The following is a 27,500-nucleotide window of genomic DNA, read 5'->3' as shown; positions in this document are numbered from 1 at the left end:
TCATAGAGTAACGATACGGTGCAGGTGACCCCACCTTGCTGACCTCGCCTGACCTTAGCCCTGTTCTTTCATTCCCTGTCTAGAGGAAAACTTTGTGAATTACTCTTTGCATTTTCTGTTACTTTGTGGTGTTTGCTGTCGTTTTTGTTGTTATTTTTACGTTAGAATTGGATGTTTGTGATACTAGTCAATGGAAAGTTGTAGAAGTATCGACAGTTTTTATTTATTTATTTATTTTCAGTTAGGCGATAGTTCCGTTTAGTATTTACTCTATAGTGAGATCATATATTTTATACACATAGTGTATAATATATATTTTTATTGTAAACCTTTAGTTTCCAAGGAACTTGTAATTCGACTTCAGAGTATGTATGTTCTTGTTAGAAATTGGTTTTATTAAGTATCCTTTTCTAAATATGCTATGTAGGCGCGATTCGGCGATTCAAACGAGGTAATTTTTATCTCCAGTTTTCCTCCCGTAGCTCGACCTCACTTTTCCGCTTGACCTCGTTTGATCTACCTGAGCGTGACCTCACTTCACCTGAGTTCAAGAGAAAAAACAACAGCAGATGGTGTTTTATATTTAAAATTCCCATTATCGCCGGATTTCGTCATTTTGATCGAGTTGAATCTAAATTTCATAATATCACGTGATATTATGATTCCCCGACAACAATCGAGATACAAAACATAAATATTTTTGAATATGAAACCTGCGATGTCAGCATACTCAGAAATGCCAGCGTGCATTGTGTAGATGTTTATAAAATGCGCCTTGTGTTTTGCATGACTCGGATTCTTGTTGGTAATCGTAAGCTAGATCGCGTTGTGTATGTCATTGCATTGCCACCTCTGTACGTGAAGTTTCCCAATCGGGTTTGACTGCTTTGATTTCTTTTTGTAATATAAACTTCTTTTGCTTTTAACACAATTTAACTTTTATGCCTTTCTTCCTTTTTATTTTTCTCTGGGCTTTTCCCCCTTTTGTGGGTCACTTTAGGTCTGATTATCTTTCTTCCCTCTCTCGTTTCCTTTCGTGCGTTATTTTCTTCCTTGCGTTGCTCTTCCCTTCACGACGTTTTTCCCCCCTCTCCATTTCCCTTCGTTTTTCCCCTCTCGCCCATTTCCCTTCGTATTTTCCTCTTGCGTTTTTCCTATCGTCTTATGCTCTTTCTCGTTCTCTTTCTCTTTCTCTGTTTCTCCATCTTTTCCCTCGTTCACTCTTCTCCACCGAATTTAGTATTCCTTTTAAATCATTTTCCCCTCCATATTTCCTTTCTTCCGTACTACATTCCTGTCGATCTGACTCATACTCACAAACATACACACACGGGCGTTGCGTAGGCCCACTTTCATTTTATTTCTCTTTTGTTCCGTTAGCTTGTTTGTTTCGCTTGTTTAGTCACGTGGTACGTAGCACGACTTTTTTGTTTGTGTTTAGTTGTTGCGTGTAGGCTTACTTCGCTTTTACCGGCTCTGGTGTGTATCGGTGTTGATCCTGTTTTCTTGGTGCGAGGTCAGCTTTGTGTGACTCAAGATAGTTCCTGGAGTGAATAGGCCTACGGTTATTTGACTATGTATCTTATTATATATAGATAGATAGATAGATATGTATATACATACATATACATATATATGTATATGCATATATACATATATTGTTTTAATACAAGGTTTTCTCAGGTTGACGATTATGTTACCTTGAACCTCGGAGTCTTCGAAAATTATTCATGTCAGAATCATTACCTTCTCGTCTGTAATAATGCTTCCTTTGACGTTGAGTCACTCGCCACCTTCCGGTCGCTCGGCAGCAGAGAACCACCGCCTGTTTGCCGTGCTACCTGTCGTTTGTTCTCCTCGCTCCTTCATCCTTGGTCGGTGCCGGGGAGAGTTTCTTGTTGAATGTTGATATGTCGTTGCGTGATGAAATTTATTATTGTGTTGAAATGCTGATGAGAGAGCGTGTCTTTTTTTTGGAAGACATGGGGAGAGTGTAGATATGCGGGCATTTGAGAGATTGATGTGCAAGTTGCACGCTTTTATCCTTGTTTATTTATGGGAGGCGTACTTTAACTTGGGAAATGGGTTTGTACGTAAATGACTTGCTATTTATTCTAATGACTAGCAGCAGTGTTGTTTTTGATCTTTCTAATTTTCTCGGTTTCTGATTTCCGTGTCCATTCATACTTGCGTCGATGTCACTTAGTCCTCTTTGCGTATTCATGACAGTGAGATCTCTCTCTCTCTCCCTGTCGTGTGACATGAAGTCGTTTCCCACTCAGAGCACGACCCGAGGTGCACGACTCCCCGTCAAGCATGTCGGGCAATTTGGCAGTGTGTTTTTAAATTGTTGGTGTAATGATTTATCGATAGTTCTTCCATCGAGCGTGCATTGTTTTCCGAACAAATGAGTGTTGTCGGGTAAACCGTGTGAGTCGGGTAAGTGTAAGGGCAAGAAGGAAGGGAAGGGACGGGGGGGGAGCGGGGGTGCGTGGGACTTGACTCAGGTGTGTGAATGAGTCACCCTTGCATGCGGGCCTTACTCACCTGCCGGATGTGAAAGGTAAGATTCCTGGAAAGATGAGGAAAGGAGAGAGGATGGGTGATTTACGTTTTTTCTTTTTTCTTTTTTTTTTGTTTCTCTGGTGGTGAGCGCCGGTATGATGGCTATTAGGTAATCAGCTAGTTATTAACGAGGCTTAACGAGGCATATGCTCCCGAGATTAGAAGCTTGAAAACCCCGCGTTACTGCCGTTTTCTGCATTACTTGCCCGCGTCGTGACGGCGGGGCTAAATAAGTGTGCAGCGCAGCGTGATGGCGGAGGCGAGAGAGCAGAGCACACGAGAGGAACCACACTCGAGTGCATGTTGGGGAGGAAGGAAAGAGGGGAAGGGGGGGGGGATAGGGGAAAGGGGAGGATGAGTCGAGGTATGTGTCGGTAGGCCCAGAGTTCAAAACTGGGAGAGATGGTGGAAGGCAAAGAAAGAAAGAAAAAAAAAAAACGTGATGAACCGTTTTGAATTTTCGACAGACTGTAACTTGTGTAACGTTGATATTTCTCCATCTGCCACGAGCCGCGAAAAGGTTTTTTTTTTAAGGCTTAGCCACTTCGCCCCTTGCACGCCCACCCACCCTCGCCCAGGAGCATCCCAAGGGCTGTGCTGTCACGTCGGCATATGGCATGGCATGTTCCTCAGAGGGCTTTTTATGCCGCTTTTTGCTCTCTTGAGGAACCGATGCGTATCCCCCGCCGTGTAATTTGTCCGACGGGCCGCCCATGTTGGTAGGATTATTTTTGGGAGAAGCGCTCTCGCTAACGTCAAGAAATGTGTAAGTCTGTCGTCAGCTGCAAATTGGCCTTCGCGTAGTTTTGTCAAGGGGGGCGAAGGGCGAGTTAATTAGCTGTTTTCGGCTGCTGTGTTCAGAGACTGCTTAATCAGTACTCTCTCAGTTGCAAGATACGCAATTCTTTCTCCCTTCCTTTGTTTTTGTTTTCTCAGCAAATGCACAATCTCGGGAGAGGTTAGTCACACCCCTACCAGCTGGCCGCTCGCTACCTTGCGTGCAAACTCGGCAGTTCATGCAGGTGCATGTCGACGGTCAGCTGTGTGCAATATGGCTGACATAAGAGGTAGCACAAGCTCAGTATTAATTACCTCATCACGAACCTTCACAAGAGAGAGAGACTATTTATACTTGGGAATGAAAACGGGGGGGGGGGGGGGCATGTGCGAGAGAGGGGAGAGGGGGAGACTGTATTCTGAGTGTATTCTCGGGCGTTCTGAGGGTTCTCTTATGCCGTCTGTGAGTGGATTGTTGTTAATCTTTAACATTTCATCACTATAGTCTGAACAGCGTGAACGGACAAGAGATCGTCTTTGTGAGTGCGTAGGAGTTTGACTGTATCATCCCTTCCTCCCCCTCTCCCCATTCCCTTCCCTTTCCTATCCGCCTTCCCTCCCCCCCTCAACCCCACCCCCTTTTTTTCCCATCACACCTGCTACACCACCGAAACCGCAGACGCGCTGAACCCTCTTGATGTGGTCCCCGCAGCCCATGGCTTTTTCGCTAAGCCGCTTGCGGGAAGAGCGAGGGAAGGGATCATGGCTTTTATTGTTGATCCGAAGAGCATTTTGGGATTACGGGCTTCCTTGGTGATGACCTGCTGTGTGATGATGTCGTCGGCCGGGAGAGGGCTGGCGGGCGGACGGGCGTCTGGACTCGATGTCGTGTTGCTTGCTTGGAGGGACGACACAGGACGAATGAGAATTATTGGTCTGTGCGGAATTTGAGTCTCGTTCGCTGCGATCGAGAGGCAGAGATTTGGTGAATTTTAAAAACTGGTGGAATTACATCCGTAAAAAAAAGTTTTGCCACCACGTGTACGGATATCGCTTGAGCTTTTCAGTCTCCGGGGAAGGAAAGCTCGAAGTTAAAAACGTCGGCCATATAATCCCGCGTACCTGTAATCCGGCCATCGCCGTGGGAGTGACAAGGCCAGCTGGTTAGGGGCGCCAGGTGGTCCTTGGGGGAGAATCGGCGGCGCAAGGCTAGTAGGCATAGTTCACCGTCACGCCAACACGGTTTTGGCCTAACTCGTTTTCGTCGGAAGGCGTTTCGGTGTGATTAATCAGTGAATGTGATTTCACTCCATCGCTGATCGAGGGACGGAGGGATTTTCGGATATTTTTGCGTGTGTTTTCTCCGGTTTTCACATTTCTTTTGTCATAGAGGAAAGTCTGCAAATGTTTGTTTTTTTCATTCAGGAATCGCCGGAAACGAAATACAACAAACACGAATTATCAATGAACATGGAGCACGATTGGCAGGCCTCGTTAGCATGGCTCGAGAGGTGGCCTAGATATATCGCCTGTTGTAGGGAATGCTTGGAGGGCCATCGGGTTTTGCGAGGAGCTCTACTCGCTACACAGATGTCGCACAGCGTGACTGTGGTTCACCGCGGTCTCTGTCACGAAAGAAGCCCGCGTGTTCACAAGTGTATCGATGTATGCGCAGTCATTTTTAGTTATTATTATTTTAGTGTGTATGGTGGCTGTATTTTTTTTTACTGTATTTTCAGTCTGTATGTGTTGTCTTCTATTATTTGGTTGGCGTGTTGGTGAGTGATTTTACAAACAGATTAAGCCGTCTGTGTATCGTGAGGCATCAGTGCCCCTGGCAGCGTTATCAGTGCAACACCAGTGATTGGAAAGGCAACAGAGCGCAACATTGCTTATCATCTCTCTCTTACTCACGTCCCCCGCCTCCTTTATCTCTCGCTCTTTCTGTTTCTCCCCCCCCCCTTCGCCTCTCCCCTCTCCCTCTTCTCCATCTCCCTCCTCTATCTCGTACCCCTCTCCTCCTTTCCACCCTCTTCCTTTCTCTTGTTCCCTCTTCCTGTTTCATCTCTCCTGCTCAGCTAAACGCAGCAGCCACGACCGCCATTATTCCTCCGACACTCGCGATAAAGTCCAACAAATACGATAATGGCATATTACTTTCATCATTTGCACCGCTGCCATTCGCCGCGCGCCCATTGTTGTTGTTGATGGTGACCAATATGACACAGATCATTGTTCCTATTGACCCCCCCCCCCCCCGGACCCCCCTCTCTTTCTCTTTTCATAAGGTGCGAGAACGTTATTGGTGAACATTATTTATTTTTTGTTCTCCACGCGCGCGGGTTTAACTTTTGCTGTATATCTTTTTTCAAGTTTCGTGTCCTTTTTTATTATTATCTCTCTCTCTCTCTCTCTCTCTCTCTCTCTCTCTCTCTCTCTCTCTCTCTCTCTCTCTCTCTCTCTCTCTCAACTAACTTGTATATGTGTTTCATTATTAATGTGCTTGCGTGTTTGCGACGCGTTGAAGAATGGAGCGGGTGGGTGATTCATGGCTTGATAGGCTGCGAGATGATGCCGTTTTCCCTTAATTGAATGAATAGTGCAGGGATTGTCGGGTGGGGATTCAGTGTGTAAGTGTATGTATGCGTGTATTTGCATAACACTTTGTTGCTTGATTAACCCTCGCCGAGTATGCCCGCAGATTGGGAAACGGTCAGATTTCCGTAATTAAATGCTCTCCATTGCGGTACACACACACACACATTTATTTATTTATTTATTTATGTATTTATTTATTTATTTGTTTGTTTGTTTGTTTTTTATTTTTCTTTGGTTTGGGATTTTGTAAGTAAGAGATATACATATACTGGTCGTTGTTTTTGCTCTGGCCTTTTTATTGTCGCATTTCAATTGGGCGTGTAGTTGTTCCTGCAGGGAGATTAGGCGTAAAGAAGTGTCGAGTTTGGCCCAGTTCATATCGTTTGTCATTGCACACCTTGCAATAATGCGGAAGATTGAGCGGACGCGAGGCAGTTAAGAGGCGGAGGAAAGTGTGTAAATAGGAGTCCTTATTACCCCGGCTGTCGCTGTTTTTTTGGGGGGAAGTTTCGATAGTCGCGGGATGGGGGATTAGGATGGCTTGCTCTCTCTCTCTCTCTCTCTCTCTCTCTCTCTCTCTCTCTCTCTCTCTCTCTCTCTCTCTCTCTCTCTCTCTCCTCTCTCTCTCTCTCTTTCTCTCTCTCTCTCTCTCTCTCTCTCTCTCTCTCTCTCTCTCTCTCTCTCTCTCTCTCTCTCTCTCTCTCTCTCTCTCTCTTTCTCTCTTCTCTCTTCTCTTTCTCTCTTTCTCTCTTTCTCTCTTCTCCTCTTTCTCTCTTCTCTCTCTTTCTCTCTCTCTCCCTTTCCTCTCTTCCTCTCTCTCTCTCTCTCTTTTCTCTCTTCTCTCTCTCTTCTTCTCTCTCTCCTCTCCTTTCTCTCTCTCTCTCTCTCTCTCTCTCTCTCTCTCTCTCTCTCTCTCTCTCTCTCTCTCTCTCTCTCTCTCTCTCTCTCTCTCTCTCTCTCTCTCTCTCTCTCTCTCTCTGCCTCTCCCTCTCCCTCTCCCTCTCCCTCGTTCTTTCTCTCCTTCTCCCCCCTCTACCCTCCCTTCGTCCTGTCCCTGTTCCTCCTTCCGCTCTCCTTCTCTTTCTCATCTCTGTCCCTGTACCCCTTTCCATCCCTCTTATCTCTCTCTCATCCCTCTTCTTTCTCGCTCACTCCGATCCCCTCTTCGGTATTCTTACGGTTAGGATAGGTTGCGGGCTTCGTTCGCTAGGGAGATAGATGGGCGTCCTGTAGGGTAATAGGACTCTTGCTTGTGTAACACTATCCGTTGTGTATGCCGTCGGCCTCTCTCGTGTGTGTGTGTGTGTGTGTGTGTGTGTCTATATATGTAAGTTTGTGTGGGATTTATTGGCTATCGTATCCGAATTTCAATGCGAGGAGAATGAGAATGTTCGTTATAGTGTACAGCTGTGTTGACGCGTTGCCCGTGGCCGCGCGGTTTCTGCCCGTTTAAAAACCCGGGTCGATAAACGCCACCAGCGCCAACGTTCATCCGTAGTAAACAAGGATTGTCGTACCCGCGTTGGGTATGCGTGCGTAGAGCTTTTTTTTTTTTTTAGTGCGCGATTCATTATGAAGTTGAAGGCATTTTGGTGTTCATTTATACATCTATGTTTCGAGTGTCTTATTTGCTTCGTTAGTATCTTTTGTCCTTGGTTCCCCAATGGCGTTTACGCTACAACTACGCTCTGTCTATATTTATTGAGTACGATGATGACGATGATGATGATGACGATGATGATGATGATGATGATGATGATGATGATGATGATGATGATGATGATGATGATGATGATGATGATGATGATGACGACGGCGGTGGCGACGCAGGGAACATGAGTGATGAAGTTCAGTGACGGTTGGTGATGATGAGTTGCGGGAGGAGGGAGGGAGGGAGGGAGGGGAGGGGAAGGGAAGAGTGAGGAGTGGGGCGTTATGGTACCATTATCCGCACGATGATATTGCAAGCGCGTGATGATATTGGCCGTTTTGCTGTCATTGCCCGTTGATTGCATGGTTCCCTTTTTCGTTGCCTCATCCATACCTATATTAAATTCCCATCCTTTCCCTCTTCCCCCCCAACCTTTTCACCCAATCGCTCCCTCTCTCGGTTGATGATTTAAATATCCCGTCGGTAATTCGGTGGTGGATGGGGGGGGGGGGGCTGGACAGCTGCTTTCCTCCCCGACAGACCCGCACATATAACATGGGCCTTGCGATAAGCAGCTTGTTTATTTACCTTTGCTACATGTACATCTGTCTACCTCCCTCCCTCCCCTCCTCTCCCCTCCACTCTACTTCCCTCCCCTTCCCTCCTCTCCTGTCCCCTCCCCTCCTCTCCTGTCCCCTCCCCTCCCCTCCCCTCCACTCCCTCCTTTCCATATCAGTTACTAAGGGTGTGGTGGGATTACGACCTCTCGTTGTTTACAGGCTATGATAGAGGTATTAGTCTGAGGGGGGGGGGGGGCTAGCCGTAAGATGTTTGCGTCCGTGGGGTGGGGGGGGCGATGGCAGTGTCGTACTTTGTGTGGAATCACGGGAGGAAGGGGAAGGGGAGGAGGGGGGAGGGAGATAACAACTGATCGCGTGGGTAGAGAGATAGCAGCCGGCGCCGGTATGGTCTATTAGGGATAGAGAGAAAGAGAAAGAGAAAGAGAGATAAAGATGGGAGGAGGGGTGGAGGGTGGAGAAAGGAAAAGAGCTTGAGCCTCGGACGAACCAGGCGGGACCCGTTAATGGGGAGAGCACACAGAGAAGGAAGCAGCGTCTGCCCACGTCGACCAATTAATGGGGCAGCGAAGGAGCCTGAGAAAGCTAACAGCAGAGGCGCCAAGCCATTACCGTCCAGCGCCCCATTGTTTACCGAAGGCTGGCTACCCACACGCCCCTCGCCCCACGCCCACGTACCCGCCCGCCCAAGATTTCTCTCTCTCTCGGAGGGAGGGGAGTGGGAGTGATGTATAACGTCAGTGATGATCCCAGTAAACGATTATGCAAATGACAATAGGCCTACGAGTTCGTATTTAGTTCGTATTTAATTATGGCACGACGTTCCCTCCGTGAGTCCAGCAACGCTATCCGAACGGGGCGCCGGCCAAGATCTGTTTATTGCTCGCACACAAGCCGGCCATTGTTGGGGTCGGGGGCGCGCGGCTCGCAAGGCCCTCAAGAATGTGGCGCTTGTAAGCTGATATACCCGCCTTGTGCGCTCTCCTCGGGCCGTGCTTGTGCAAGAGCTTCGCCCGCTTGAGTATGTGTGCGGGGGGGCGGGGTGTGTGAATGGGGATGGAGCATGGGTGGGTTGAGGGGGATGATATGACAAGGGAGGGGGTGGGTTGAGCCTCATGAAGTGACGATTGCGCTTCACAGCTTCGGGATTGAAGGGCCATGGCCAGGCGATCCCTTGTTACATCACGTGCGAAATGCGCGTGTCGGCTGGTGACAGGATTTTGAGAGGAGAAATGGTCGCACGCGGCGAAAAAAGTGCGAGGTCTTCGGGGACTTCCTGTGTTCACATCTCCGCGTGGAAGATCGTTATTACGTGCGAAGATACCCCGGCCGTGTAACGCTACACGAGGCCGGGCGACGTGATATGTCTAAAAGCACATGTGGCCAAAGCCAGATGTGTGCGCGGGGCAGGACACTTGCCTCTACCCCCTCTCTCTCCCCCTCTCCCTCCTCTACTCCTATCCCCTCTTCCATCGACCTCTCCTCCCCTTCCTCTTCTCTCCTTCTCCCCCTCTCCCTTTCTCGCCTCCTCTCTTCCGTTGCTTTCTCTCTTCCTCTCCCTTATCTCCCTTCACTCCTCTCCGTTCTCTCTTCATCTCCCTTCTTTCTTCTTCTCTCTTGTTCGTGTCCTCTTCTTTCTCGCCTTCTCTCCTCATTCCACCTTCTTCCTCTCCTGTTCTCCCTTAGTGATTTACTTGCTTGTCGAGCGCTGCTTCTCCATTCGCCTCGGCCCATTGCGTGACGGGCCGGGTGTGGAAAAGCCTGACAGGATGTCAAAGTTTTGGGATTTATCGATCACCTTCTGTTCTCTCCGTCTGTCTGCCCGTCGGTCACCATTACTTTCACCCCTGCGCTCACTATGCATCATAATTCAAATAGGAAGAGAGAAATAAGATGGAAGAAAAGGAGGTTCTTCACCCTTACTCTTCCTCTTTTTGCCTCTTTTTCGAGACGAGTGACTCTGGAGCAGCGTGACGCACGGACGGACGCCGTGCAAAACGTAAAAGCAAAGAAAGAAGTTTTCCCAGCAGAGACTGATATGTTGTGGGCTCTTACCTCCTGTGTGTGAGAGAGGGAGAGAGTTAGTGAATAAGTGGAAGCTTGCTCCGGTACCAGCCGCCTGGTTTCAGAAGTGAATTAAGTAAAGGGAATGGATGGTATTCCACAAACACACTCGGGAAAGAACTCTCGGCACTTCGTCCAGGGAGTCTATGTACTTGTTCCAATAGTTATTACTGGAGGGGATTGGTAGAGGGAGGTGGGGGGTGGTACAGGTGCTGGGCAGGAAGTGACATGGGTACATCGCTAGCAGGAGGGGCGGAGGGGAGGGGGCTGAGGCGTTGTATACAAGTACTACTCGTGAGACTAGGACGAGTAAAGCTGTGCGATTTGATGCACATTGACGGAGGTGTGAATGAACCCGGAGATTCGAACCCTTTGTTCCAAACAAACTACAATTGGGAAGAAATTATACTCTAATAATTATATTTTGTTAATTATTAAGTAATAAAGTGATAAAGTTCACTGCATTTGCACAGAAAGCCACATAGTGCGAGACGGGCGATGTCGGGTTGTGGTCGACGTAAGTACGGTAAGTACGACGTCGATGTCAGGCGTGTAGTATCGGAGGATATGGGAAAGGGAGGACGGGGTAGAGGGGGGAGTGGGGGGGAAAGAGGGGGGTTGAGAGAAGAGGGGTCGACAACTGTGGCTGCAGGAAATGGACAATTACTCCGCGAGTCTAACCTGCTCTCGTCAACTTTCGGGCCACCTTACCGCCCACAGACCTTGGGGAAATAGTAGTAATAGTAGTAGTGGTAGCGACAGATAGTTATAGTTCTAGAAAAAGTATTTAAGTAACTGTTCAAAACAAGAGATATTGACGGCATTGTGGATAAGTGTTCAGTTCTGTTGATATTCGTCAGTCTGGATGATACTTGTGAAGATACATACATACCTTGGACACGCGGTTCAGATCCGCTCCCTTGTCCTCGAAAACTGGTGGCTTAAAGTGGCACGGAAAAAGACAACGTAAGGATTCCGTCGGCCAGCGCGTGTCGCTAGATTTTCGAAACTTCTGGGTCTGAGGAGCGCCGTTTTCGGCCTCGCCGCGAATTCCTACTTCAGGGAAGGCTCTACCTCATTCCCATCATGAAAGGATGTTTACTCCTAATGGACGGTTCCGAAACGCACGAATGAATAATGAATGATTCATATTTCCAAACGATCATTCTCTTCTCCCTCCCTCCCTCCCTCCGTACCGTATGTCCCTCTTCCTTCTTCTGGAGATCTCAGGGCGTCGCAATCTTCTCGAGGATCAGGGTGTCGATCTCCCGATAAGTGCCGAGGCCGACATGACGTCGTGGAGGCGAAGGAGAGAGTGTGATTAATCATCGCGCCGTTTGTCGGAGCGCGGCTGGCATGAGCGCGGCAAGAGGTCCGTCGTCTCCCTCGAGCCCGGCGACGCGACGCGACTCGACTCCACGGCTTCATTGCTCGGTCTTGCGGTGGCGAGATGATGCGAGTTGATGCGGATTGGCCACGGATTGGTTGCGGATTAGCAGCACTTTACTGCAAGGTTTGTCTTCGCGTCTCGTTTCAATTTGAGGCGTTTAGGTGATAGAGGTTTCTTGCTCGGCAGATGGGCGGGATGGGTGGGTTTGCCATCTCGTACCGGGAATGGGAACCGGTGAAAGTTTCTCCGAGCGTTCGTCACCGTCTAAGTGGGCGTCGTGGGTGTATCCGGTGCGACGCCGTTGATACTTTTCCCATAGCGTCTTCGAGAAGCGGCATTTCCTCGGGCAACACCTGCCTCCGGCCCCCGCAGCACCTGCAACGGGTTCCCACACTAAAGGGGGAACACCTCGTAACCGTCTATTATTATTTGCCTGTGTGTGTGTGACCCCGACTGGCCGTGACCTCTTTTGCAGTTTTTTCCTACACATAGGACGGTATCCTGCAGTGCAGAGGCCACGCGCGCTACAACTGTACACTTACGCGACAGTAGAACGTGGACTTAGAAAGTGCAACAGGCCCCGGGATATCCGTGGCGCAATCCATTTCCTCTTCTATTTTCTTGATCTCATCTCTCTTCGTGGGACTCGCTCTTTCGCCGGTGGATGGGTAATACCTGGTATTTTTGAGTACTTTCCCCGAGGGAAGTCTTGTAACCCCCAGGGTATGAATGTTAGCCATACCACTACACTCCACAACCTCTCTCTCTCCCTCTCTCCCTCTTTTCCTCTTCTTTCCTCCCTCCCTCCCTCCCTCTTTATTTCCTTCCCTCCCTCCCTCCCTCCCTCCCTCCCTCCCTCCCTCTTTATTTCCTTCCCTCCCTCCCTCCCTCCCTCCCTCCCTCTTTACCCCCACTTCGAAGCACCCAAACGCTCGCAGAATTACACCTGCGAGTGGCGATAATTACGCCGCTTTGATCGTAAGTTGGCGGTCTCTCGGGTGGCGTCGCCGTTCCCGTCATATCAAATGCCCCAAAATGAGAGAGAGAGAGGGAGGGGGGGGGGTGGAGAAGGGGAAGGAATCGGATGGGGTTGTGGGGGATGTAGATACATCTAGCCTGGGAAAAGCAGAATCGGGGTAGCATTGAGGTTGCTCCTTCGCGTCGAAATGGGTCGAATGTTGGGTACAACACCTCTCTCGCTTCGAAAGGGAAAAAGATGTAACGTGTCCTATTTAGAGTGCTTTCCCCCCTCTCTCTCTCTCTTTTCCGCCCACCCACCCTCTCCCCCCTCCCCTCCCCCGCTCTCCGTTTCCTTCTTGTAGCCAACAAAAGCTACCACCCACGACTGGACTACCGCAGCACAGTCGTCAGGGTAATAAGCGAGTCCGAGCGAGCGAACCAACCGGCGATTATGGAGCTATCAAGGCGGCAAGCTATCATGTGTAATTAGCGATGTCCTCGCCGATGACTGCAGGGGGCCGATCGCAAACAGGCCTACGGACATATTGTTGTGATGGGCCTAGCTGCGGAGGCGGCGGCAGCGGGTCCCGGCGTGGGTCTCGGCGGCGAAGGTGGGACAGGTGGGCCGCCGCGACGTTTCATTAGGCCGAGCCGCCCGCTCCTTTGTTTCGGCCTTCGAATGCGCAGGCGGGTTGGTCGTGTCGGGTGGCGCGAATCGAGGCACGTAGATGGGTTTTATTAATTGGTCTTGATTTGATATTGTTGTAGTGAGGCGAGATTCTTTGATTCCGCGTGGGAAAAGATCAAGATCAATAAATTAGTGCGAGGAAATGAATTCGGAGTCGAGAACAAAGGCAGGGACACGAACACGCTCTTCCTTTAGCTACTCTACTACCTGCATCCTGGCTAACGTTGCCAATTAGTGCGTTTCTTTTGTGGCGCGCCCTTTTGTCTACGCCAGGCTTCATTACGGCGAGGAGCATCAGCATCCCCCTCGACGCCCCATAAAGCGTCGTCCAGCGGCGTCGAGAGCGGCGAGTGAAGACGTCAGCGGCGCTAATCACTCCGGACAAGCGGACAGGCGGCCGGGGCGAAGGAGTAGGCTCGCGTTACCGCCTCGTCCTTTTCTCTCCTCCGGCGCTCCGGGAGTCGCCCGCCTTGGAGGCGATTGTCCACTTGATTTGGCTTCGTGTTTCTTTCCCGTTCTTGCGGCGTGCAGGGAAAGGCGGCTCACGCGGCCGACGCACAATGGCCAGTCGTCATTGATGCCGTCGCCGTGAAAGGCCGCCTCTATGCACGTCATCCGGGCTCCTGCGGGGAAGCGGCCGCAGCGGTCTTTTGGGGGGACGCGAGTCCTACAGACACGGCCACGGGGCTTCCAAAAGGCTCGGAAGGAGGGTTTTGGGCCAGAGGTGAGGGTGGGGGGGTTATGTAGGTCTGCTATCTGTCAGTCTGTCAGACATCTGTACAGCTTCATATTCTGTTTCGACTGTCTCGGGGGTTCTAGTATCGGTCGATAGCTTCGTTATAAACCAGACGTAGGTGACTTGATAGCGCGGTGACCTCCCAAAAGCGCACACCAACGAAAAAGAAAAAAAAGTAATAAAACAGAAAAGAAACGAAAGGAAACAAAGACCGAAAAGCAGCATGACGTAATGGAACCCCGAGTGCGATTCGCTTTTTATTGAGGCTTTTCATCGCGGCTCCTCATGATCGCCCCATTGTCTTCCGCAACGCGCGTGAAGGCTTCGCTGTCCCTTTGTTTCTCTCCCGACGGCCCGGTCCTTCGGGGCTTCCACACAAATTGTCCAGGAGCGATCCAGGTGGCCGGGGGGACAGCGGTCCTCACGCTCCCTCCCGCTCGATGGCCGGCCGGCCGCTTGACCGAGTATGAGGGAATTTAATCGGCGGGCGGGGTTGATAATGCAGGTGGATTTCTCCTTTTTTGGGTTTGATTTGGTAATTATTCATTTATTTGTTCATTTTATTTTATTTACTGTATTTTTTCACTTCCTTATTTTATTTATTTTAGGTACGTTTCAGGTCCGAAGGAGACGTTTTTCTCTGTTCGTCTTTTGGAGATACGTTACTTTGCTCCTTTTTTGTCTCATTACCACCGTCTGTGCTCTTTCTCTCGTTCTCATTATTATGTCTTCTTTGTCCGCCTCCCCTTTTTGTTCTTCTTCCTTGGTGCTGTATCCGTTGCCAAATTAGATTCAGTGGATAATGTGAGACTGTTCTTGTTATTGCTTCTCTCTCTCTCTCTCTCTCTCTCTCTCTCTCTCTCTCTCTCTCTCTCTCTCTCTCTCTCTCTCTCTCTCTCTCTCTCTCTCTTTCTCTCTTTCTCTCCTTTCTTCATTTCAAGTGAGGTATCGATACAAAGGTAATTTTCACACAGTAACACGGACCCTTGCTATACCATTCAGTTTCCCTGACAAGCTCCCTGCCCTCCCCTCCCCTCCCCTCCCCTCTCGTCCATGTAGGAAAACCACACGAAACCTTTGCCCTCCCTTGTGACCCCCTTTCTCCCTACTCCACCCCCACCCACCACACCCCACCCCCTCCCACCTGCTGTTGTTGAAAGGATAAACTCCCCTCCCCACCACCACCACTCACCCTGCCCCACCCGACTCGCCATTGCCCTTTGCTCCCTTGCCTGTACTTTCTCACCCTTTCCCAATTTTCACACACTGGCCTCTTGCGTCTCCGTCTCGATCTTTGCAACCGATCGGCGTGTGTGGGTTCATGTTTGATGGTATGTTTGTTTGTTTGTTTGATTTCATGTGTGGGGGGGGATGGGGGAGGTGTATGTATAGTGTGTACTTGATCGCACTGTCCGGTTACCTTTTCTTTGAGGTTTGGGGAGGGGGGTGGGGGGAGATGTGGGGCAAAGTAGGATGGGTAGTTTTGGTTTTCCTTTTTTTTTCCCTTTTCTTGTGTATTGTATCCTGAGTTAGAGACTGTGTGTGTGTGAGAGAGAGAGAGACAGATACAGAAAGAGACAGAGAAAAAGAGACCCCACCCCCCATTTTTCTCTCTGTGTCTTTGTAACGCACTCTTTTTGTCCTGCTAGATCCTACCCCGTTCAGGAGTGTTGGGTATCCTTTCTTGTGAATGGGTTTTGAGTTTTTTCTCCTCGTTTACCGCCAATTTTCGTATCCTTCCTTTGCTAATTCTTTTGTTTCTCTTATTAAGAACATGCCTTCTTCTAGCCGTGTGTGTTTGTATGTATGTATGTATGTATGTATGTATGTGATGTGTTTTGCTTTTATATTTTCTCTCCCACTCCCTACTCCCCACTTCTTTATTTTATTACCTCCTTTCCCTCCCTTCCTCTTTCCCAAGAAAGTTTCCTGTGTTGCACCCGTGAGAACGCCTTGCACAGGTGAGACGAGGAGGCGGGCGGGGATAAGCAGGAGGTAGGCGGGGCTTGGGAGAATGATAATGATGATCGGTTGTTGCCAGGATGAACGATAATTGCACTCTTGCTGGTTTTGAGTACCGCATTTTTTTTTCATGGGCGTGATATTAACCCCCTCCCCCCCCAAAAAAAAAAGAAAAAGTTAGGCAAAGAAAAATTATATGGAAGGCTTCGAGAATTACTGTGAGTCGGAAGGGGTGGGGTGGGGGGGGGTGATTGACGGTACCTAAACGTAGTATTCTAATATTGGGTTTGTGTCGATGCTTCAGGATTTGGGAATGGCTCAAGGCGATCTCCCTTTTTTTATACGACCATACGGGCGGGCGTTGGTGGGTATGAGGAAGAGGGCGAAGGTACAGACAGAGAGATAGATACAGATGGGCGTCAAGACACTGTACCTGACGTAGAGAGATAGAAAGATAGATAGAAATCATGGATATATAGATAAATAATGAAAGAAAGAAAGGAAGAAAGAAAGAGAGAGAGACGAAAGTGCGGAGAGTTATACGCAACATGGCTTCTTCACCCGCTAAGCTTTAACAAGATTTGCACAGTCAAGCTTTTCCTCTGTGTTTGGCAAAACTTCGTGTGGGATTTTAGCACCAGACAGACGAGAGCAAGTAGAATAAAGATCTTCGATATTATTTTGAAAATATATACATTTATTCAATGCTACTTGGTAGGGTTTGATCAGAAATGATTCGAGTTTACGTCTTGGTTAAAGTAAACGTATGTTTTCCTCCTTTATCATCGTTTATACTATCTTTTATCACCCCTCTGTCTCCTCTCCTCGCCATCGCCCCTTTCTTTCCTCAGTATCTCATTTTATTGTCTCCTTTCATAGGTCCCTTTCGCCCTTTCTCTTCCCGCGGCCTCGCTCTTTTTTCACATCTCTCCTTGACTCTCTCTCTCTCTTGCTCCCCTGCCCTCTGTCTACTGACCGCTGTTGAAAAAGGTATAATTGCATGTCAAAGGTACGTTGCGCCTCACACCTCTGCCGCCACCACGACCTACCAGCAGTGTGTGATAGCATCCCTCCCTCCCCATTCTTCACGCCCACGCCCATCATTCTCATGTTATCTGGGGCCTTCCTAGGCTTTGGCTTAAGCCCGAGGCTCTTACAAGAGTATAACAGTACCTGGTAGAAATCTCCTTTTTCTCGTCTTCCTGTTTGCCGACAAAAAATAGCCAACTCGCAAAGTGTCTTGACAGGTTATGTACATCTCATTTTTTCTTGATTTGTGTCTTCCTGTTTTTTTGTTCGAGCACTCATCCTCCAAGGAAAAAAGCTCGCGTTGTTTGCGTACCCACGGCGACACATATTTTGGCGTGCGCGAGGTGCGCGGAGCGATGGTGAGGCTGGGGATGGGGCGGGGGAAGGGAAGGGGGACATAGCCCGAAGGGGGGAGCTCGCCTCCGTCGCCGGCCATATGCTGCTGTAGCTGCTGACATCACTCCTTTTCACTCCTCGCTGCAACACGCTTGCAACACTTTACACAAGGAAGGATGGATGGAGGGAGACAATGAGAGGAAAAGTAGAGATAGAAAAGTGAGGTAATTTCCCTTGGGAAAAAATCCATAAGGAAATGGCTGTATTTTCCCTTCTGGGCAATCGTTTCCGCGGGCATTCGTGTTGTGTACCCTGACAACGTAGGCTCACGTTTGGAGCGAGGACGTGGGCGTGGACAAGGGCGGAGGCGGGGGGCAGGGGTGTGGGAGAAGAGCCCCGGGCGGGAGTGGCAGTATTGGGGGTGGGGGCGCTCATGCTCATGATAATCCTCTGGCAATTCGTGAGGGTCATTTTTTATTTTTCCATCCTTCCTTCTGTCTTGGGAAGGATGATTGTGTATTAAGAACGATTGCTTTTTTCTGAATGTCTCTCTCATGGTGTCACTCCTACTTCCACTCCCCTTTCTCCTCCTCCTCTTATTCCTCCTCTTCCTCTTCTTTTATCTCGTTCATTTTCATCATATCTTTGGCCTCTGCCCCTTTGAATACACGCAAGGGAGGAAGGAAATACGAGCTCACTGTTTTTTGTAGTTGCGACGCGAAGGTACCTAGCAATAATGATATACCCTCCCCTTTTTATGGCTGTGATTTGCATTCTTATTAATGCAAGAGCGAAACCTTTCTGCTGCTCTTGCGAATCAATCAATGTCTTGCGCGGGGACGTCGCTCGATTGCACGCTGGGTGATGATGCGACGTTCAGGCGGTGGGGATCGGAGGTGCTGGGAGGGCATGCGAGGAGGGGTTTTAGGGGTGGGTATTAGCAGCGGGCATTAGCGCTGTTTTGGGCAAGTAAGGCACCCTTTTGCTCCTTACCGCTACGCCCCATCGCCGCCACCTCTTACTTCCCTCTCCCCTCCCTCTCCCCTTCGCCACCTCCTCTCCCTTCCCTCTCCTCCTCTCCCTTCCCTCTCCTCCTCTCCCTTCCCTCTCCTCCTCTCCCTTTCGCCGCCACCTCTCCCTTCCCTCCCCCCCTCGCCTCCCGGGACGCCGCGCTGTAAACAACCACAGGGCATCAGGGCGGTGTAACATGACGTGGACGGGACGAGTGGCGAACGAGGGCGAAGCTAAATATGCAGGGCGTCACCCGTGCTCCCTCACTCTTTCTTCACGGCGCTGGTCATCATTTATCAGGATGGTGAGGTCCCCACCCCCCCTTTCCTCCTACCTTCACTCCTCCTCCCCCCTCCTTCACCCTCCCCGTCCCGTACACCCCTTTTCCCCCACGCCCATCATAGTTTTAGTATGCAGGCCTAAAGGCATTTCTTTAAAGATTGGGCGGGCGGGGCGAGGTTGTCGTGTGGCTTTTGTGTAACTATCCGTTTTTGGGGCATTTTGGAGTGAGTGGGGTTGCTTGGTTGCTTGGTGTGTGGCGATTGTACATATTCTCACTTCACTTCGCCTCTCCCAAACCAACGGAGGAACTTTTATATGTCATGTTCATGCATCTATCTGTCTATATCTATCTGTTTATTTTTCCTATTTCTTTAGTCTAACATACACCTGCCTTCTCTTTTTTTTCTGCTCTCTCCCTTTGTCGTCTCCGGTCACGACGACTGGTTAATGTCGAGGGGTGCCAGATGGCTCGGACGGCGTGCCAGGCCACGCCAACGAAAGGTGTAATGGCACTGGGAAATACAAAGGGGCACTCGTAATTGGCCTCGTTGGTAGAAGGATTTATTTTTTATTTTTTTGTCGAAGATTCAAGAGAAAGAAAGGTTTGTTTAACGGTGGAAGGAGGAGAGATATGAGTAGGGGGGGACGGAAGGGGAAAGGGAGATATGGGGAGGGAAGGATGAAGGGGGCTTGGGGGGCTTTATTGGGAAACTGGATAACTAAATTGGATAGTTTACGAGGCTTATGAACGGGACTAATGGGCTCGAAGGGCGGGGAGGAGGCTGGCGAATAGGGGGAAGAGGGTGGGTGGGTAGGGGGGGTTGACGGGCGTCTTGTGGCATCTGACCCTCATTATTTTTTTTTCTTCATTATTTTATAATTATATACATATGAATAAAAGTAAAGGGGAGAGTAGTCATAATTTATGGAGATTTTAATGAGCAGCATGTAGTCACCTCTCAATTATGTGATTATTAATACTCTAAAATGAAATTATTTTTGAGTTATTTTAGCAGTCGGCTTGTTGCATGCCGTCCCTTGCATTATCGGAAGAAGAAAGACATTCCTCCCCTTTCCCTCTCACGCTTCACCCTTCTCTTTTTTCCTTCTCCCGTCTCCTCCCCTCTCTCCATTTTCCTCCCCTCTCTCCATTTTCCTCCCCTTTTCCTTGCCCTCTCTTCCCCTTCCTCTGCCCCCCCCCCCTTCCACCCACCTCATCCCCTGGCAACGCGCATTTTTTGTAAACACATTCAAGAACAAAATGCAAGCGGTAAAGGTTAATAAAAATGCAGCTCCTCCTTGGCAAGCATTTGGCGCCGAGGTTTTGGACGCCGAGGAAGCAGAAGGAGAGGAAGGGGAAGGGGAAGGGGGGTGATCCAGAGGGGGGAGAGTTGGAGGGGACCTTGTATGGCTTCTTGTCGTAGACTGAGTCGGACTCGGTCATCATACTTGTCTGCGTAGGAGGGAGGGAAGAGGAAGTGGGAGAGGGGAGGAGAAGAGAGAGAGAAAGAGAAAGAGAGAAATGGTAGAAAAAGAGAAAGTCATGGAGGAAAGAGGGGCTAGGGGGATGGAGGAGGAGAGAGAGAGCTAAGGAGCACGGAAAATAAGAGGGAGGGAAGAAGAATGAGAGCAAGGAAAATGAGGAGAAAGAGACACTTAAGAGAAAACACCGAAAGAGAAAAGTGAAATTGTAGAATGGCTGTCGAGTCGGAGTACTCTTTTTTTTTCTTAATAAACTTTCTCTCGTCGTTCTTCCTGATGACCGGATGTTGAGAATCCCAGCTTGCGGAAATTTGGGTTATGGTAGCAAGGGAATAAGAGGGGGGGGAGAGGGGGAAGTGAGGGCAGGAAAGGGGCGAGGGAAGTGGGGGAGGGGGGTAGGATGAGGGCTGGACACGGTGGGAAAGTAGGCTAATGTCATGGAAACCTTATGTAGTCACTCGAACCCTTCTTACTGTTTTCGCCCCCTCTTTTCTCTCTCTTTCTCTCTCTATCTCCTCTTTTATTTTTTTCACCCTTCCTCCTTCCCTGATCCCCTGTATCTTTGTTTTTTTCTTTCTCTTTTTCCTCTTTCTTCTTTGGTTCTCCCCCCTTTCCTTCATTCCCGCCATCTCCTTCTTCTCCTCCTCCTTCTCCTTCTTCTCCTCCTCCTTCTCCTTCTTCTCCTTCTCCTTCTCCTTCTCCTTCTCCTTCCTCCCATCAGCCCCCCATCCGCCCCCAACCATTCACCCCCTCGTCTTGCACGCAGTTAAGGAGGTGGGCGGGGCTTAGAGACAGTCTAGCATTCGAAATGGTTTCTCGACTCAACTGTTTTTTTTTTAGTCCGTTTGTCTCTCTATCTCTCTCTCTCAACCTTGCGGGTACCTCGGAGGTCAAGTTCAGCGTTGGGAAGGAGGGGGGGGGGTGACCTGATTTTGCTGGTGTTGTGTATGAATTTGTTGACTTTGATATTATGATGATTGTTATTATTATTATTACATACATACATACATACATACATACATACATACATACATACATACATACATATGTTTATATATATACATAGATATATTTAATTGTTTATGTTTTAGGTTTTCTTTTTTTTTCTGGCGTGCTGACTTTGATGGTAGTGACAGTGTTCATTGGTTATGTGTATTTGTATAGCTGTCAACATTATTATTTATCATTGTTATCATTATCATTACTATTATAATAGTTTTTTTTGTATGTTAAAAGGGTCTGAGAGCCAATTGAAAGGAGGGAGGGAGGGAGGGAGGGAGGGCGGAAATGATGGAGGGAGTTCAGTTAATGTGTGGACTGGTGAGTAATTCGGAATAGCTTTCCATGTACGTCTTGTCTTGTCCACCCTAGCGTGGCGGGATAGCGTCACTTTCACAAGATAACACGCACACACATCGCACACGCGTTCACGCACATACTTCCGGCCGCATACTCTCTCTTTGCGGGGGTGTGCACATCCACACACGCACACATGGTTGTTCAGGGGCAGATGTATACACATGCACAGAGAAAAGAAGGAAGAGGGAAAATTAAACGATAGGTAGTTTGCAACTTGCAGGTGATCAAGTGTGTGAGAGTAGGAGGGGGGGAGTTGTGTCTGTTGCAAGATCGTATTGCAGGGATCATACACAACAGGAATACCGCCGATCACAAGGGCGTCGAGTCTTGGCAACAAGTTTTTTTCTTTCTTTTGCGTTTTTGGGACTTTATTCAAGACAGCCGTTTCCGATGATGATGATGATGATGACGACGACGATGATTACTACTACTACTGCTATTACAATTATTATTGTTATTATTATTATTATTGTTATTTATTTATGATTATTATTGTTACTGTCTATATGTTTGTTTTCGTAATCTCGTTAAGTTTTGTGCTTGTCGCCTGTACTTGACGGTCTTCAGAGAAAGCTCAGGGCAAGAAGTCACCCATCGTCATTTTTTTTAGCACATCGTCATAATCAAATTCATCAGCTCTGGGTCATCATCAAATTTGGGTCATCGTCACCGTCATCATTATCGTTGGCTCATTATTATCATCATCATCGTCGTCGTTTTTAATTAAATCAATATGGATTTTTCCTTTCATAAGCTAATGTGTTTTTTTCTCTCTCTCCATTTTCAGGTGCGTTATCGAGTGTGTTGTTGTGTTATTGGAGTGCGAGGTGCCGTAGCCGAGGGTTAAGGTTCGAGTGAGTATTATTATTATCATTAATTTTTTTGGATATCGTAGTGGTGGTGGTGGTTATGTATTTATTGTCTTTTTTTCTGTTTTGTCTTGTTAGTGTGGGAAGATTTCCTGCCTTTCTTCTCCTCTCCTCTCCCTCCCCTTGTCTTCTCCTCCCCCCCTCCCCCCGCCATCCCCTTTCAAACCCATCCGTGATCTTCCCTCTTCCTACTTTAGGTTATCCTTTTCCCTTTTGTTTTATACTCCGCCTGCTTCCTACTTATGTCGATTACTACTCTTACTCCTTCTCCCTCCTCCTCCTTCCTCCTCCCTCCCTCCCTCCCTCCCTCCTTCCCTCCCTCCCTCCCTCCCTCCCTCCCTCCTCCTCCTCCTCCTCCTCCTCCTCCTCCTCCTCCTCCTCCTCCTCCTCTTCCTCTTCCTCTTCCTCCTCCTCTTCCTCCTCCTTCCTCCTCCTTCCCTCCCTCCCTCCCTCCCTCCTTCCTCCTCTTCCTCCCTCCTCCTCTTCCTCCTCCTTCCTCCTCCTTCCTCCTCTTCCTCCTCCTTCCCTCTTGAGTCTCCGCGCATAATCCTCCCCTCCCCTCTTCGTCGTCTTCCCTTGATCCTCGTTAGGGCTTCGGATCAGCGGATTTCGTTGTCGTTGTCGTCGTTGTTGTCGTCTTCGTCGTCGTATCGGCTGTCTTCATCGTTGGCTTTTGTCTGGTTTGTTCGTTTGTTTTTTGTTCGGGTTTGCTCTGTCTTTCTCTTTGTTTTGTCTCCTTATCTCGTGTGTCTTTTTATTTTTTTTTTGTCGTTTCTCCACCTCCCTTGTGGCTTCTATCCTCTCTCTTTCTTGCCTCTCTCCTCTCTCTCCTTGCCCCTCTCTTCTTTCATCTATCCTATCATTCGCCTCTCCTCTTTCCCTTTTCCATTTACCTCTGCCTTGTCCTGTGTCCAGCGATTATTAATCCCAGGCCGCTATCTCTGCTTCCCGAAAATCCCTTTATCCCGGTGGTGTGAGTGGGATTCTGCGGCCTCTGCATCGCTAATCCACCTGTTTGCTGGACATTGTTTGTGGCTGGAGTTTAATCCTGATCTTCCCCATCGCCCCCCTTTGTCTTTCTTCGACTTTCTTTCTTTTGTAATCTGGCTTGGTATCTTTTGTTTTTGTGGTTGTCTCTGGCTGGTTGTTTGTTTGCCTATCTGGTTATGTGTTTGTCTATCTCTATTTGTCTTATATCTATTTACTTGCCTATCTGTACTCGTATAGGCGTTAGTTATCTAACACGGGTGAGAGATTCGGTTGCACACACTCACACGCACCCACACCCACCCACCCACCCACCAGAGGGGGGGCGTCTGCATCCGCCCACGCACTGTATTTGACAGTCTTGGCCACTTTTTCCTCGAGTACCTTTTCCTGATTATTGTATTCTGGTAAGCGGGCATTGTATCGTACAATTCGTTGTTTATTCTTTTTTTTCGTTTTTCTTTTTAGTTTCCTTTTTAGTCTCTCACTTGATCAATTTGTTATTTGTGTGGACGTATTTACATAAACGAGTAGTTTGTTTATTGTATGTTGTGTGTGAATCTTTTTTTTCTTTGTCTCTGTATATGTTTATCTTCATTTATCTGTTCTTGTTACTTCTCTTAACCCCTTCCGCTCTCCCTCTCCACTCCCCTTTCTCGTATCAAGCTTTCAAACATTTATTTATTTAGGTCGTTTTAAGCGTCTCTGTCTTTCTCTCTCCTTCTCTCACTTTCTCCTCGTTTCGCCTTTTTGTGTCTGTATTTCTTTTTTTTTATCTCTAATCTTTTCGCCGTCTTGATAAAAGCACAAAAGCGCTCCATTGTGGCTGGCCCCGCCCCCGCAACACACCGAAGAAAAACTTCCCTTTTATGCATCTCGTCTCGAAGAAGAATAGAAAAAGGAGGGAAGATGAATGAGCGAGGAGAACAAGCAACAGCTTTCGAAAGGCGGTCGAGAAGAGAAAAGAGAAGAAAGGAGAGAAAGGAGAGAGAGAGAGAGAGAGAGAGAGAGAGAGAGAGAGAGAGAGAGAGAGAGAGAGAGAGAGAGAGAGAGAGAGAGAGAGAGAGAGAGAGGATGAGAGAAAGCTTTAGCGTGTGGGGAGGTGCGTCGGTGGTTGATGGCTGATAGACAGGACGTTTTTTTCGATTTTATTTATTTTTTGTTTGTTTTTCTTTTATCTGGGTTTGGAATGCGGCTGTTTTGTTGTTGTTGTTAGTAGTAGTAGTAGTGGTGGTGGTAGTGGTAGTAGTTGTCGCATCTTAATTTTTTTTTTTTTTATCGTCGTCGTAATTATTATGATAAATATTTCTACCAACCTTTCAATGTTGTAGATGATAATCATATTGGTTAGTGTTTTCAAATGTTCTTTCCGTGTCCCAAAAGTCTCTACATCACACCGCGAGAAAAAAAGAGGAAAAACAAGAATAAATAAAACTGGAACAAAGAAGTAAGATTATAACAAAAACGGTGCTTAATGATTTCCCAAGACAGTCGTAATTCGGACCCCTCCCCTCCCCCTCCCCCCATGTGATTTATCGTGATTTTTTTTTATTTCTTAATTTTCTTCGTCTCTTTGTTTCGCTTAGGATGCCATGGTCATAGGTTTATGGGAGGACGTTGAGCGATAAATTTTGCAAAAAAAAAGATCAAATTAATGATCATGCGTGTGACTAGAAACGTTTGTAGGTTGGCGTGTTTTTGTTGTTTGCTTTTTTGTTTACTTTGCCTTACTTTTTCTTATTTCTTGTTTGCTTCGTAATGTATGCTTCATATAGTGTTTGTACTATTGTGCTAATGTTTTCCTCAGCTGATTTTTCTACGCTTTTTAGATTTGTAGTTGTAGTAGTGATAACAGTACTAGTAACAGTAATAATAGTTGTAATAGTAATACTGGCTGTTGTTGTTGTTGTTGTTCTTGTTTTTTTTTTGTTTTTTTGTTAGTGTAATGTTGACTGTTTTACTTGGGTTCGTTTCTATTTTTGAGCTTTTCTGTAGGCCTACGGGCGGCGATTTATAGGAGTAGGCCTATCGCTTTCCTTGGATCTGGGTTCTATGTGGGTCACGGAGGTCAAGACGTTGTTGAAGACGCTGTTTGTTTGTCGTCTTGTTCGCTTTCGTATTTTTTATTATTTTTTTGCCTTGCTTTCTTTGTTCAGTTGGATTTTTTTTTCTTTTTTTTCCTTCTCTTTTACCCCTTATCTCTTCTCATCTCACCTTTCTCCTCCACGCCTTCTTCCTTCCCTTTTCTCCTTCACCCTCCAACCTCTCTCCTCTCCCCATAAACCCCCCTCTTCTCCCTATACCCCCACCCCCTTTCCAATACTTCAAATACACACAGCCCGGCACTCGCTGAGCACCCCGAGCGCCGTCGATCACAATTACGCATAAATTAATACTTATTTCGTCATCGCAGAGCTCTGGCCTGTCTGGCCGGGCGCCCGCCGTCTTCCCTTCCGCCTTCCACGCCCTCGTGACTATGGCAAGGTCGTGGGCGGGCGTCGGGCGGGCGAGCGGGCGGGCAGGCAGGCAGGCATGGAGGTGGGGTGGGGTGGGGGAGGAGGAGGGGGTTAGCTTGGGTGGTTTGGAGAATAGGGGTAGGGGGTGAGGGTGGCTTGGAGTTGGGGTAGGGGGGTGGGGGTGGATAGGAGGCGTATGGGTGTTTGGAGGGCGTGTGTGATGAGTGGTGACACCACCCACCACCATGAGTGCGTCGCGTGAGGGGTGTGTATGTGTGAGGAACCGGCGAAGGGTGGATGAGTGGAAGACTGAGGCTGAGGATGGAGGGTGAAGGATGGGGTTGGTTAGGTGGTGTCGATCCACTGCACAAGCCAAGGTCGCCAGCAGGGAATGAATGGAGTTCGTTACTCGAGTCGATGTCCCCCTCTTCTTCTCCTCCACTCTCTTGGTTTCTCTCTTCTCTTCTTTTCTCTCTTCTCATCTCTCCTCTCTTCTCTCTTCTCTCTTCTCTCTTCTCTCTTCTCGCCTCTCCTTCTCCCTCTCCCTCTCCTCTCCTCTCCTCTCCTCTCCTCTCCTCTCCTCTCCTCTCCTCTCCCTTTTCTCCTCTCTCTCCCCTTCTCTCCCCTCTCCCCCTCTCCTCCCCTTCACCCTCTGACTCACCCCCTCCCCCTCTCTTCCCTTCCCCCTCTGACTCACCCCCTCCCCCCTAAAATGGACACCACAAACACGTCACGCTTCACGGTAGCTCAACATCCTCCTTGCACTCATGCGTTAGCGCCTCCTCTCGCTTTCCTTTTCTCTTCCCTCTCCTTCTCCTCCTCGTCATTTCTTCAGCATACGTGTCTCTCCATTATACTCTCATGTTCACCTTTGCCACTACATTTTTCTTCCTGTAGTAAGTAAACTTCTTAATTCTCATCTCCTCTTCGACTCCTATCTAGCCTACCCTCCTTGCGGCTTCTCTATTACTTGATTCTTTATTTTTGCTCATGCATCGGAGCGTCAACGTCCCTCGGAGGCGGAAAGAAAAGGGAAAAAAGGGAAAGTGCAAACGAGCGGGTTTTGTTGTTTCGTTTTCCGCCGAGTTGCGAAGTTCTGCGAGGGAGAGAGAGCGGGTTCGATGTTTCGTTTTGCGCCCAGTTGTGAAGACTCGCGTCGGGGGTCGGTGGAGCGACGCGTCAGCTGGGCTCCTCCGGGGGTGGATGCTGCTGTGGGCGTCGTCGGAAATGTCGTCGCTTCCTCGAAAGATCTGTGGTGGTCGTGGTGGGCGTTTTTCTTTGTGTGTGTGTGTGTATGTGTGTGTGTGTGTGGCGGGTGTGGGAGTTTATATTCGTATCGCGCATGACTGTTCGCATGATACCTCGAAGGTTATTGCTTCTCTCTTCTTTCCTTCATTCTTTTCTTTCCTTACCGATTGTGGATCCTCCGGCAGACAGGCGGGAGGAGAGCGTGCGCGCCTTTTATATTACAAGTCATCGAGCGATTCATTTCAGTTTGAGGAGCGGAGATTTCGACGCCTCATCTGGTCGCTGATAGGTGTCATTGCGGGCGTAATGCCTACCCTGAAGCCGCCTGTGATTGCCCCCACGAGCGCCCGGGAGCAGGGCGGGTGGGGGGTATTCCGGGTAGGGGGTAAGGGGAGGAGAGGGGAGGGGCATGTCATGCAGATCACTTGTTGCGGGGGTGATTGTCTCATGTAAAATACATAAAGATTACTGA

General features: G+C 48.6%; 1 protein-coding gene across 2 annotated transcripts in view; it reads left to right on the top strand.

Moving 5' to 3' along the window:
• ed (hemicentin protein echinoid) overlaps positions 1-27,500 on the top strand; it is a 136,847-nt gene that overhangs the window by 535 nt on the left and 108,812 nt on the right. The gene's annotated exons all lie outside the window — the stretch shown is intronic.

The sequence above is a fragment of the Penaeus japonicus genome, unplaced genomic scaffold (genome assembly GCF_977035675.1).
Source record: "Penaeus japonicus unplaced genomic scaffold, GWHDUDI00000001_assembly GWHDUDI00000013, whole genome shotgun sequence".
Taxonomy (NCBI): domain Eukaryota; kingdom Metazoa; phylum Arthropoda; class Malacostraca; order Decapoda; family Penaeidae; genus Penaeus; species Penaeus japonicus.
Note: the sequence above shows the minus strand (reverse complement) of the source record. Positions and strands in the feature narration are given on the sequence as shown.